At 42.7% G+C, this 12,348-nt stretch overlaps 1 protein-coding gene across 1 annotated transcript in view; it reads left to right on the forward strand.

The window, feature by feature from the left end:
- Positions 1-4,019: 4,019 nt before the first annotated feature.
- SYNE3 (spectrin repeat containing nuclear envelope family member 3) overlaps positions 4,020-12,348 on the forward strand; it is a 45,447-nt gene continuing 37,118 nt past the window's right edge. The window contains 1 exon segment of the mRNA XM_040560449.1: positions 4,020-4,102. The gene's annotated coding sequence lies outside the window, so the exon portion shown is untranslated.

The raw sequence follows: 12,348 nt of genomic DNA on the forward strand, positions 1-12,348 counted from the left end.
CCGGCCGTTGGGTGTTGTGAGAAAACTTAATTATGGAGGCGAGCTGTTAGTGTTGTTTGGGGCTGCAGAGCAAGCATTTGATACGTGAAGAAAGAGCTGAAGGTGCTTAAAAACATTTTTGTAAGTAATTACATAAACCCTCTTAATCCCAATACTTTAAAAGTCACATCCTTTTTTTTTTTTTAGTCTTGCTCATGTTGAATAGCTGTTGTTAGTCAGTGCTGTGGAATTTATCTGAATGCTAATAACCAGCTTCAGTGCTCCACATGTAATTGTTTTCTGCAGTGTCCCCTTCCTGTGTTGTCTATCACCGCGGCATTTGTGAAGCTCTTTTAGGTTACACCTTAATTTGGGGATTTGCAAATGGATGAGTTTTTCAGTTAAGCAACTATACCAACAGCTAACCCACATCTTGCTCAGATCTGATTTGACAATTTTCAGGGTTTGGTTCGGTGTGTGTACTGGGCGGGGGGGGGGGGGGGGGGGGGGGGGGGGCGTTTGTTGTGTTGTATTTTGTTTGGTTGGTTTTTGTGCCAAGAAACAAAGTCAAAATACTTCTTTTCTTGTTGAATGGGGCAAAGTGTAATGCCTGCCTTAGCCTCATCTTTCAGCTGCTCAGCTTGGAGGTGGGACATCTGAATTATTAGGCTCTGCCTAGTGATTAGCTTCTGCCTAAAGATTCATTATTTCCACAGTGGGAAATTGTACCAGAAGGAGACACCTGTCTGTGCCACCCCACCAGGACTTCCAAGCCCCGTACTTAGGACAACTTAAATATTCGGTGTAGGTGTTCCTCTTCTGGAAAGTCCTTTCACAGCATTTCCAAAACAGATTCATTGGGGACTATCAACTGCATGAAAAGTCCTTTTATCCTAATGTTACTGTAACTCAGAATTAAAATACAGCTAAAAGAGGCCTTTCCCACGTGATAGAAGTTTTCATTCCCATACATCCCCATGCTACGTTTCATTTGTTACTGAGAGACCAGCTTCCACTTCTGGCCAGCCTAACTAACTGATGGCCGGCTGATTTTCACTGGAGCACTTCTTGTCATCCTGCGTAATCATTCCTAAATCCATGTCATGACCATCCCTCAGATTCCTCCTTAAAACTCATGTCTGTGGAAATTTGACAGCATTTAGGCTGCTGCTGCTCTCTTTGTGACTCTTCACACCAACTAATACTGCCTTGTTGCTCCAGTGCTTTCCTCCTCTGTCTGTACCCATGCTCTGCCTCTTCTGCCTCAGTGGTAACCTCTGTGAGTCAGGGATCCTGCTGCTGCTCTACCTGTGCCACCTACAGCTAGGACCTCAGCTCCTGCAGAATAGTAGAAACATATGCCACAGTCATGTTGGTCTTCTTGGAAGAAAATCTTTCACACTGCTTCTCCTTTCCCTTCCTCAGGGGTTTGTTTCATAGCTCTTTGTCAGATCTCTGACAACACTTGATAGTTTGTAATCCCTGTAACCCAACAGTTGGTGGTCCTGGCACATCACGAACTGTTCCAAGATGCAAACGCTTAGTCTGCAATGAGTATCATGAACTGACACTTTATCAGTGGAACAGTGTAGGCCTTTCACTCCATGGGTTGCACCGCATTTGCAAAAATGTTCTCCTTGCAGTGTGTACAGACTGTCAGGTAATCTAAAGTCATCCAACGTTTTTATTTTATTTTATTTTATTTTATTTTATTTTATTTTATTTTATTTTATTTATTTTATTTTATTTTATTTTATTTTATTTATTTTATTTTATTTATGATACGGTTGAATCCATGACCTAACAAGGAGATATCTGGCTACAGAAGGTGCCATTCAAATGCTTTCTCCTAACACAACAAATACCATAGTGGGTCTGAGGGATGGGAAAAACTCATCCATCCCTTGCTAAACTGAAAATATCATCCTTCAGATGGGAAGGAAGGGAATGGCAAGTTAGCTGTTGTAGGAACATTTGGTGTGTTTTTCTGAAGCTGCAGTTTCCTTTCAAAATATGTTATGTTTTGATCTAACTTACCGAAAGTTTTACAGTGAGTGCTGCATTTCTGACTGTTAGTTTAATCCATTCATTGCTGCCTCCGGGTTGTGGCTATTTGTAGTCACCAGGGTGTCTGCTGGGCTCCTTTGCTTTCTAGGTTAGTCATCTGAAGAGAAGGCTTCTTACTGTGTTTTAGAAGCTACTGTGTACAGCTGACGTTAGCCATATATATGCTTTGTTTCCTCAAAATTAGTAATGTTGTTGTTGTTGTTATGTTTTTTTGTTTAACAGGACTATGGCAAATGCACACCAACTATGAGATTTACTACAGGAGAGAGAGAATAGGGAAGAAGCTTGCAAAGAGGTTCATTTGTAGGCATTTTAAATTCTGCCTTTCAAACAGCAACACATCCTAAAATGAAACTGATTTGACTTTTGGATATGTGGACCTGCTCTCCAATTCACATTCATCCATTGCACCATTTAGTCTGCAGGCTGACATGGTTTTAGATGTTCTTATCATTTCTGAGGATTATTCAAGTTACCAAAAGCCTAACAAGCCAGTTGGAAAATCAGTGGTATAGAAGCTCCCTCTCTGAAATACACTGGCATCATCACCACCTCCTAAGACGTTCCTCCTCTTCTCTCCCTCGTAACATTTTACCATTGGTGGCAAAATTCTGGGCTCAGTTGGCTACGCTGGGGTCACCATTGCAGATGGATGTGGCCTAGCTTGGACCACTGGTCTTCAGGTAATCCTCTGTATTAGCCACTCCACAGGCTGAGCCTGATGGACAGTTTCTATCCCGTTGTTGTTCTTCTACTTAGATTTTCATTCCAACTTTTTTTGCTGTCTTCGGCTTTTCCCCATGCTGTTTGTGTGTAGTGACTGATTCTGCCCACTGAAATGGAAGGAGAGGGTCATAATTGTACCTAACTCGTAATTTGGAAGTAGAATTTGGACCAACTTTTCTTTATTTGCATTTCATTTTCACCAATTTCTCCACCCTTCATCTTTATGTTTCTTGTACTCTTAGGAATGCTGATCAGTGTAGTACAAATTTGGACGCACAGCAACTGTACAACTGGAGAGATTTGTTGGCCACGTGCACTCGTTTTGGATTTACACTAGCTTGAGTTTAAGTGAGATCTGGTTTGGCCTTGGCATATATTAACTAGATTGAAGTTATTAGGATGGTTGAATTGCAGTGGGTTTCAATTTGTATGATATCTAACAGCAGGAATACCCCGATGAATCATAATTAATTGAGGGAAAATGCTGCTTAATATTTTCCAACAGTTTGGAGGAATCAGGAATGGAGAATTCATCATGTGCTCCAGCATGAGAGATGGTTAATGCATACAAAATGTTCGCAGTTCAGCCAAATTGTGCCTGTAGCGGGATTGCCTGAAAATATCATCTGAGCTCTTCTTTACATTGCACAGTTGTAACTGAGAGCAGAATCCAGATTGGTGTGTCAGTCTGTGAAGGGACTGGGGAACTGAGAGTAAAAAAGTAGTGGAAGATAAAGTTATAATTATGTCAGAGGTTGAGCTAATGATTTCTAAAAAATCTTGGCGCTGATCCGTACCTGTCTGCACTTTTGCTTCTTGCTGCTTTGTTTTTTTGTTTTCATGCCAAGTATTCTGGACTCGCTCCTGTTCAGCAAACATTTGTCAGGCATAATAATTTCAAGCATTAATCCTCCAGAATTAACCAGCTTATTAGTTGATGACCTGAACTCTTGATAGTTTCTGGGGATTATTGCTATTTAAATTTTACCTTTGAAACAGCGGCAGCATACCGTGATGGTTTTCTTTTGTTTTCTCCCTTTATTTTTTTTTTTCTGGATTGTTTTATCTCTATACTTTCATCCCCTCTTTCACTCCTACCATGCAGCAGGAGGCAGAGAGGAAATCCTGCGCTGCCTCTGACACAAGTGAGGAGGAAGCCTCTGGTTTCTCTTTGCACCAACCCTGCTGGCGTTGCCAGCCATGCTGAACTGTTTGCTGAAAACCCAGCGGCGGACAAGCTGAGCTTCAGGTGCTGCAAACCTGCAGGGGAACACCAGGGAAATCTCCGCAGACTTTTACCAATCATTTTTCCAGAATTCCCAGGATTTTGGTAAGGTTTTTGTGGGATTTGTTACTTTTATTTCATAAGGAAGTGTGACTGTTGAGCCCATGCTGCCTATGTTTCTCTTTTGATTCCTAGTAACGTCTTGAACTTCTTCTTTCCATTCAATTTGCCAGAGAGATAGAAGCATCAAAGTTATTAAGTGCCTTGACATTTCATGGATGTGGATTGTAATGAAAAGGAGATAGAAGCAAGTGCCCTGCTAGGGGAGGGCGATGATCGAGCACTCGGGCAGCACCCGCATGGTTGCCCATGACTCATGCAGACCAGCCCATTCGCGCGCTTGTCTCCAGGGAAAGCCCGGGCTTCATCTATTGCTGGGTGGAAGTGCCCCAGGGCGGTGGCCGAGAGGACAAGAGCACTATGTGATGACATACAGCCAGATAAACTGTTTCGTGAGTGGCTGAATATATTGTTCTAAGGCCAGGATGAGGAATTCCTTCATGTAGGGCAGGAAAAAAAAAGCAGTGAAAATATCCCTGCCGTGGTGCTCACCACAGGGCCGGGGACTGGAGATAAGGGGCAGCCAGTGAAGCTAATAGAGAGCGTCTGCTGGGGCTGTTGCTGACATGCAGGACATGATATCGGGTTTTACAGCCTCAAAATGTTCACCAACATTGGCACTGCTGGGATCCCTTCCCTGAAGTTTGGGAACTAAAGACCACAGTATTTGACATGTCAAAACATGGCCTGGGTGTATGCGATAAATTAAAAAGTGATTAAAGAAATTCAACGTTATGTTTTAAGTAGGAGGTGTAATTCCCATCTTGCATGGTCACTTGTGTTATGCTCATTGAGCCCTTTGTGCAAACCTTCAGATTACTGTGAGTCTCTTGGGCTGCAGCTTAGCTGTGGTCCCGTCACAGTCTTGTGCATTTTCCTCAGGGAAGGTGATAACTTGCTCCCCATGTTGCCTGTATCAACCTTTAGCAATGCTCTGCTGCACCATGAACTATGCATTCAAAGGGGAAATAGTGTGTGGGGGGGAGGGATTCAAGTGACATGGAATGTATTTTAAAAATAACATCTTTAATAGATGGCCTTGGAGATTTCTGAGGAAAGAGTCTCTCTTTTAGATCCAAGTTAAGTTTGTGCCATGAATTATATTACTCCTCGTAGAAGAATTATAAATTACTTGGGTTATCAAAAAATATATCTTCACTCTTTTCCTGATTTTAAGTGTTTGAGAATCATCAGTGCTCTGACACGTCACTCAGGAAGTGTGTGTATGTCAAATGCTCCAGAGTGTGCGTGTAAATCCTCTGCTGATGTGACCACTTGCTCTGAATGTGTATCTGCATTAGATCTCTGGTGGCTGACAGCCACAGAGATGTGTCCCATCGTATTTAGGGTGGGATTTTCAAAGTTGCCACGAGGATGTAGGCCCTGAGCTCCCAGTGGAGTCTAAGTAGAGCTGAGCTGCCTAATCTTTTCTGATGTTCACAAGGGGATTAAAAAAAAAAAAAAGAGTCTTGATTTCTTTTAATATTACATTTCTAAAAGGTGATTAAAATTGGATGATGTAAGAGTGAGAATAATAAGCATCGGCTTTACCCTGACTGCTCAGCGAGGTAATTACGTGTGATCGCAGCTTTAAATAAGCTCAGGTCCTTCTCACCGGAGGTGGACTGCTGACCAACACAGCTTTCTGCTGAGCGCTGCTGCCACTTTACACTTAGTTTGGTTTTTAATTCACCTCAGTAGGAGGAGGTTGAAATCCCCTTTAGGTTTATAAATATAGGACTTCAGTCCTCAGTCAGGCTAACGAGGCTGCTAAAACAGCAGTGCTGCTTCATCCAGGAGGCATGCTTCCTCCCAGTTGTGAAATCCCAGTTTCCACATGTGCTGTTGAGGTGCTGGTCTCCTTGCAGAAACAAAAGCTTCAGCAGCTGCTAGGAGTGGTCCCTGCAGCTGAAAGCAGAGATGCGTTCTTGGTCTGTAACCCACAGCGCCTGGCGAACGCGTGCAGTGGGAGGGTGACAAAGACATGGAAACTGCAAGAGTTCAGGCAAAAATGAGTCACGGGAAAACAGCCTGTTTTATTCAATTCCCAAAATGTTCTCAACCACTCCGAATTAATTTAGAGCCACAGATCTGCAGTGGTCTACTTTGTTTCTGAGTAACGAGCTTGGGGATAAGGTTGCTGGCAGTTCCAACTGTGTATTGTTTAGAACATAGGCAGGCCTTGTTTGCCCCAGAGCCTGGGTTTGTCTGAACACAAACCAGTGCCTTTTTGCAGTATAAAGCCTGGCATTATCAGCTTAGTGCAAATGTTACTTCAAATTATGTCCAAAATGCTGGCGGGCCGGGTCTAACTTTACTTACCCTGATGTGTCTCTTTGACAGCATTTCAATGGTTTAGCTCTTGCAGTGACCATTTTTCTCTTTCTTTATATAAACAGCTCTTCTTGTGTGGTAAAATTAAGAAGTTTTTTCCATTGTCGTTTACTTTGATCCTATGGAAATCTCACATTTATTTTAATCAACAACTTATTTAAGAGTATTTAAAAGTATCAACAGTATTTAAAAGTAGGATTGTCCTAATTACTTTCAGCCAGTTTTTATTATTATTACTCCAGTGAATCTCACTTTTTCCATGTTTATATCTCATTAGCATCATCCTGGTGATAATGATATGAAAAATAGATTTGAGAAATTTTATGTTTTGGGGAGTTAGCCCTTCAGCTGTTCTTCTGAAGGGGATTAAGGGTACTATGCCCATAGAGTTATATTTGTTTAGTGTTTGCAAATAACTTTATTTCTAACAAATATTGCTACTAAATACTTGACATACAAGGTTTATTAGTTTAAAGGTCTTATGCCTAGTGCTCCCACTTTGGACACAATTCATCACTCAGAGGCAGAGGTATTTGACTGATGGTTGAATAAGATTTAACATGTTTGAGGGGGGAAATTCTAGGCACAAAACCCCTAGAGCCAAACATGGAAACATTTATGTGAAAGAGGGAAGGAGGCAGAAAAGGGTGCAGACTTTGAGACAGTTTTACAGCCTCTAGCCCTGAGCACCCACATCATGACTGTAGGTCTCTTCAGGATATGGGATTCCCGCAGAAGGAAGTCGTCCACCTCTGGCGTGGATCCTTGCCTGGAAGTGCCCCTCTCACCTTGGCTTCCCAAGGAATCACAGGGCTGACACGCTCCTAGCTCAGGGTGTCCCACAGACAGCCTGAGGTTCAGTGCCATGAAGCCTCTCTTGCGGTGCAAGCCCCATTTCGGAGTCCCAGTATGTTGCAGGCCCTTGCTGAGGCTGCCTGCCCTAGCAGGGCCGGAGGATCTGCGAGGATCTCTGCCTTCAGGGGAAGGGCTGAGTCGAACCACAAACTACAGTCAAAGTACACGCTGATGCCCCACTTTCATTGCTGATCCCTTTCTAACATGTTGTCTGTAATCTCTTTGGGACAGAGGTGTTATCCTTCTAACTGTGGAGCATTTCTGGCCACTGCAGGGTGCTGTGAAAGCATGCTGGTTGTACTTAACCCAGGCTTAAGGTCCCACTGGGGTCCTGATGGTGAAAATGGACCTTGGGAGTTTCTGTGTGACATGAGCTAGCCAGCTGAAGATGACAATTTCTCAATAGGGTAGTGACGGGGAACCAAAACTAAGTGGTGCAGCTGGGGTATGAAGAGTCTCAAGGAAGAATTACTTGGGAATAGTCTACGGAGCAAACTTAATTTACAGAATCTTTTTGGCAAATGGTAAGAATAGCCATACCTTTGAGAAAACTACATTGTCTGTACACAATATATGACCAGTGAAAGAGGAACAATTTATCAGGTGTATTTTTCACTCTGAATTGTTCACCAATCTCTATCCAAGATCCAGACATCGCAGAGGTTTATTAGTCAGTATATCAGTGCTGTGACTGGCACCTGGTACTTCGGGATCATGTGGACTGTAGAAGACAAATAGAAAATAATTAAAAACATAAATTCCAGCCTCCAGAGACCATGAGACTAATGCTGTTGGCTTGTAGTGCTTTTTCTTTGGCTGACTGATGGTAAAACTCTTCAGGAGCTGAGCAAAGCTTAAACTGAGCCTATTCCAAGGGCTGGGTTGGGGTTCACAAGATGGAGATTACTCACAGGGCAGCAGATGCACTCTGTTGGCAATTTCAGAAGCAGACACCCTGGATCTGAAGAATCTCTGCTGAAGTTTTAGAGCAGAGGTGTTTAACCTGTGATTTCCCAGACTAAAGAGACTGTGAAAGATGACCAGGAAAAGCAAGCCTGTTGCCATTAGGTCTGAAGTCACTAAACAGAGATCTGCATCTTGTAGAGAAACTTCTAGGGATATGTGTTAGAAAAGGTTGAAACCACTCTCTGCAGTGTTTAGACCACTGGCCTAGTATCTGAAATACTATTTTCATTCTTGTCTGGTTAAGGATTTCCTTATTGCCTATAGGCAAGAAACCTTTGAACCTGAGGTGTAACATAAAGGGCATGGAGTACCGACTGAACAAATGGTTGTTTAATGCTGCAGTAATGTGGGGCTAGGAGATCAAAATCTAAAATGGACAGATACCTCATAAAGATACTCTCTCTCTCCGTGGTGGTAAGAATGAACTCTAGACCAGGACTAAACGCTGTATCTTTCTAATCTAGTTGAGTCATGGAAGACCAGCCTGTCTCCTAGACTGACCTGGGAATACAGAAATGCATGGGTATGGAGTGTAGGGAGGGGGCAAAGAGTTGCAATTGAGTCATCTCTTACGACATCTCTTTCATCCCATATGACTTGAAGATTGAAATAACAAAATTAAAAGAGCCCTGGTCAGATCTATTGCAGGTCATTCTTGCAGATGCCCTTAGTGGACAAGGATAGCCCCAGATGTGAAAGGATAGCCCTGGCACCTAGGTCTGCCTGACTTGCACATGATGATTCCATTCAAAAATAGAACTAGTTTAAAATTTTGATCCATTTTTTTAGGAAATAACTTAGATCTGCGAATCTATACTTTCCAGAGGAGCTGTGTAAAGCAAAAATACATCCCATTTGGACTGGCTCTCACCAAAGTCTGAAATTAATCTTCTAAACAAATGGTTGAAAAAATTAGGCTTTTTCAGAGTTAGCCTGGTTCAGAACATGTCTGACAAACGTGTTTTTTTTTTCTCTCCTTTTTTTAAGTTTATTTTTATTTTTAATCAAATAGAAGATTTTCTGGTGTGACCATGTTGAAGCTGAATTCCATGCATTAGCCTTAGGATTCCTATCGATCCTTTTGTAAGGGAAAAGAAATGATTATGATATGCTTGAATGCTGCATGCACTCATGATGTTTGCATTCCTTGGTTGAAGGGGATGCTTGTAACTTGCCTATGGTTGTGTTTATTCAAAAAAAAAAATCCTTATTTATTCTCTAGCTCTTTAATTAGGGCAAACAATTGCTGGCTGTCATAAACATTCGCTGCAAATAACACAGGAAAGGGCTGTGTTGGAAGATGGCCAAGGTGATAGGATTAATGTTTTGAGCCTCTAAAAGATTATGCTGGAAATAACAACACCTTTTATTTACAACCTGGAGGGCATCTGCACTTACTCAGGCAGGTTAACTCTGCTGTGTGTGGGTGTGCCTCTCCTGGCAAAGCATCTGCTACTGGTGTCCTGCTTCCAGACAGCACCTCCCAGAGCGGACCACCAATAATTCAGCTCTGGAAAGGCCAGCCAGAGCTCCCAGCTCTGCACCTTCTCAGAGCTCCTTTTACAATATCCAGAGAAACTGAAGAGTTATTAAATTATCCCAGGATCCAAACAATTCCCAGAACCGCAATTGCTTCCCCACTCATGCGTTTGTATAAAATTTAACACACTCCAAGTGGGGTTTTTCCAAATCTTTTTCACGTGCAATCCCGGAACCAAATGGAAAAGGTTATGATAAGTTTGAAGTATTTCAAAAATTGGGAAACAGTCTCACTAATGGTGAGTGATTTGAATTTCCTGCAGCATTTTTGTTCATTCCTTTTATTTTTGTAAGAACTGGGTTCTGGAAACTAGTCGAGTAGTACATGAATATAGGAAGCCAAGACATACTGAAACCATTTAAAAGCCTGTGTTCTATAAATGTAGGTTTTTAAAAGAACATTTAAAATGGGAGTAGTTGTAAGAAATGTTTAAGAAGTTGTTTGTTTTTTTTTTAAAAAAAAAAGCTGCATGACTTGGCAGTGAGAAAAAAGTACGCTATGAAACATTGCAAAATAGTAGAATAATACCACCAAAAAGACAGTGCTCTTGCAAAATATGAGCTCTTGGTAGTGAATTACAAATGTTAAATAGGTCAGTCTCATGGTACCCTAGTGAGAGTGATTAGATGCACTAGAAAGACTGCTGAAGTGGATGCACTTAAGGAGGAAGTGCTCAGAGGAATTTGGCCCCACAAGTGGATCACGCGGAGGATGGTTTGTGACTTTCAGTGCTTCAGGTCTGCCATGGAGACCCAGGCATCTCCACGTACCTGAGGCTCAAGGATCTAGAAACGCCGAGCAGTTGGCTAATTAATTTGTCCTCTCCAAGACAGCTTGAGGATCACGGCTGGTGCAAGGCTGCCTCCATATCTCTTGTCATCAGCTGAGCCTAACACGGGCAGGCCACAGCTCAGAAGCTGAGCAGATTGGTGACTTGCCGTTGCTTTGGGATATTTGGGCTGAGGCATGGTGCCTTCTACAGCACCGAAATGCGTGTGCCTGTCCAGGCACTGCCAAGCTGCATTTTGGAGCCGTGGAGGGAGATTAGAGAAATAGGAAGCCTACTGCTGTGGGAGAGGTTGGGCTTAAGGACTCTGGAGCTGATCTATGCCTTATATTTTCCAGTTCCTGAAACATAAACATGCTTTATGTAGAGTCTGCAGGAGCTGTTGTCAGGCGGTTATGCTCAGCACCTGGAAACGTGCTTCTTCCCTACTTCTGCTAAGTGACTGTGTTATTGCATTTGGAGAAATAAAAGTGGGTTTTGCTCAGTGTCTCATTATCTATGCCAGAATTTCTTATGCTTAGTTACTACCCTCTTTTAGTAACATATGTATAGAGAAGCTAAATGCTTTTTTGCAGCATAAATATGCCTTCCACAGTATGAATTAATACAGCGATTCAAGTGGCATTAAAATGAAATGCTGCTTTGAGCCACTACATGCTTTTGTAAAAGACTGTGATAAAAATAATCCTGTACAAATTACTCAGGGGATTGCACCTGTGCTGAAGTGGAGGCTTTCCCTGGCACAGTGGGTCCAGGTGCCTGTGCCCTGGGGCAGTGGCTGTTGTGCTATGATGCAGGTGGCCCCAGTGGCCTGCTGCTGCTGCAGGCTGGTCCACGAGTGCTGGCTTTGCACCACTGGGCTGCTTCAGGAGCTGCTATGTCTGCTTTGTAGTGTTTGCACTGACCTGTATTTCATCTGCAGAACTGCTCAGTCAGTTAGGCACAATGATGCAGAAGAAATGGGTTTCTATATTTTTGATACATAACATCCAGTAATCATCCATCTTTAGGACTACTTGCAAAAATAAATAATTAAAATTTAAAAAATTACAGGCATTGCCAGATTTCAGGTAGCTTTAACAGCTGTTCTTCCTTCCAAGTCAGAAAATATACTTTTCCCCTGTAGAAACTCATCCATGCCTTTAATGCCTGTGAGGACTTCCGAGAGAGAAGTCCCCAGGACATTGCAGCCGATTGCTTCAGCTGGGCATGGACTGCCCAGTGCAGAGGAAGCAGGAGGGCACGTTCTCCACAGGCTGTCCCCAGACCTGTCCCGTATTGCAACTCATACCCACCGTGAAATCCGCCTGCAGACTGGGTGAAAGTTCATGGTAAATTTAATTGTCTTTACAGCGCTACGTTATATGAATTAGTCGGTAAAAATCAGTAAATGATGTTGTGCAGGCAGCTGGAGTAACGAAGTGCTTCTCTTCCTTTGCACACTGGTGATCTTAATATGGAAATAACATTTTCCATGGCTTCCTGTTGGCTGCGTACAGGGAATGCCTGCATGTGGGATGGGGGTCTGTGTCGCTGGTTTTTGGCCAGAAATCCTTGCTTTCAGAGGACAGCAGCCTGAGGGGAGAGTGTGAGTAGGGTTTTCTTCATGTAAGATGACAGTAGGTTTTCCAGCGTTTCTTAAGCCTATTTGATTGCCCTGTGCTTTGTGTAAGGAGTGGGACTGGAATAACAAAATGGTCTCTATGGGCTAGTCCCTGACTGGAGTCCTGAAGCCAATTTTAAATATGA

Source organism: Cygnus olor, chromosome 5, assembly GCF_009769625.2.
Source record: "Cygnus olor isolate bCygOlo1 chromosome 5, bCygOlo1.pri.v2, whole genome shotgun sequence".
NCBI lineage: Eukaryota > Metazoa > Chordata > Aves > Anseriformes > Anatidae > Cygnus > Cygnus olor.